Raw genomic sequence first — 2,117 nt, 5'->3', positions numbered from 1 at the left:
TTTTTTCTCTATTTTTTTTCATTTTCTCTCTTGTTTGCGCCATCTTTACAATCCCCTGAAACATTAGAAATTTTAGTTAGCAGCATTCAGGTAAATAAAATACACCCAACATATTATGTTCACTTACCATATTTTCCTCTCTTTCCGCCGTCATTCTTTCGTCCAACTGCTCCTTACTCCAGTTAGCAATCCAGGGTTTTGGCGGTCTTTCAGCCCTCTTCTTGCCTTTATTTTTAGAAAGATGAAAATAAATTATCATCAGGGCAAAGAGGCAGCCATCAATTGCCTTTTTCTTTTTCTCCTTGTAGTCAGTTATGCCCTTGACGATAAAACTCAAAACATGCCCTCCCCAAGTTTCTCTCTGTTATGGTGTCCATCTCAAAAATTGGGGCCAGGTGCACAGGCGAGATTTTGTTTATTGTCGTTTGTAAAAACAACGCCATCTGTATATAGAGGATGAAAATCCTCTTGAACATTAGGCGATCCTCTTCGTTACTAACGCCAATATCCATCATCTCATCTGTAAGACTTTTGAGGGTCTTACCCTGGAATCTTCTAAAAATTTCTTTGTCATCATCAGAAAGTTTCTTATAATCGACTTTCTGAGGAAATAGATCTCCTACAAAAAGGAAAACAACAAAGTATGAATATCAGTTCAAATACACCCAAGCATCAACTAAAATACACCCAAGCATCAGTTAATACACACCTATAATTTTTAGCGAGTTACCTGTTGCGTTGATGCCAAGCGCATCACCTATTTTTTTGGTGTTATTTTAAAAGAACCGTATCCGGTTTTTAGTCTGTTCTCCCCTAATTTGAAGTTGTTAGCCAGCTCCCTTAACACTTGGTGATGCACCCTTAGTGGTGGGATGTGCATCAAGCCACCGAATTTCAAATCTCTCACAATCGTTTTCTTCTCCTCACTCATGTTTCTGAATTTATCAGTTAACAAATGTGTTGTACACTTAAGGTCTTTTGTTTGCTATAAACAAAAATAAAATTATAGTCAGATATGTTTCTATTATATAAAACTAATTTCATCTAAGACATATATTTGTTCTTATATTTCTTCCAGGTTGGTTTCTCGCTGCCATTTTTTCTGAAATGAAAAATACACCCAAAGTTATTAGTAAGATACACCCATAGATATCAGTAAGATACACTCATAGATATGATTCAGATACACCCATATATATCAGTCAGATATCACTCAAACATGCATCAATATACAAGGTCAAGCAACATTACAAGGTCAAGCAATATACACCCATGGACAAGCAAATATAAGAACAGTTGCAACTGCTGACTATTATAATATATCAGTTCAGAAAAATACACCCAACAATTTGTGCCATATACACCCAATAAATTACCTCATATACACCCACCAAACTACGGAATATACTCCCAAAAATTAGTTACCAGAAGAACTAGAACAACAAGAACAGTAACACCTAGAAGAACTAAGAAGAACAGTGTAACATAGAACCAAGAATAACAGTAAAACCTAGAACAAGTAGAACATCATAAACTGTAAAATGAGACGTAGAGCAAGAAGAAAAGTAAAACGTAAAACAACGTAGAAGAACAGTAAAACCTAGTTCTTCAATTTCGAAATGTGGAAAATATACAGGAATGGTAATGTAACGTACCTTGAGTATGATATCTTTGTTTTCTTTGGAGATTCTTGATCGAGAGTTCTATGTTGTGTTGATGGAATTTTCGAATATTAGCAACCAGTTGTATATTTTCAATATCGAATGATGCTCGAAAATGGAACGTTTGCTTTTTCTCTGAATGGCTTTGAGAAGTGGAAGAAGTGGAAGAGTCTGCCATTAAGGAGCGGTTTACGCGAAGCGTAACCGTTTGAGTGGAGCGCGTGAATGTTACGCCCCATTCAATGCTCTTCTCTGCGCGTGTGGAATGTTTGTGGGCTGGGGGCTTGTATCACTTGTAAGGCCTTATTGCTTGTATGTGTAGCAAGCCCGTTTAGTTAATATGTATCTTCTGGACACAAAAAAAGATTATTATTATTAATAAAATATTTTAAATATTTGTATTTAATAAATATAAAATAAATATATTAAAAATGTAAACTTTTTTATTTTCAATAA

The sequence above is a fragment of the Arachis ipaensis genome, chromosome B05 (assembly GCF_000816755.2).
Source record: "Arachis ipaensis cultivar K30076 chromosome B05, Araip1.1, whole genome shotgun sequence".
NCBI classification, from domain to species: Eukaryota; Viridiplantae; Streptophyta; class Magnoliopsida; order Fabales; family Fabaceae; genus Arachis; species Arachis ipaensis.
This window is presented reverse-complemented; position numbering follows the sequence as displayed.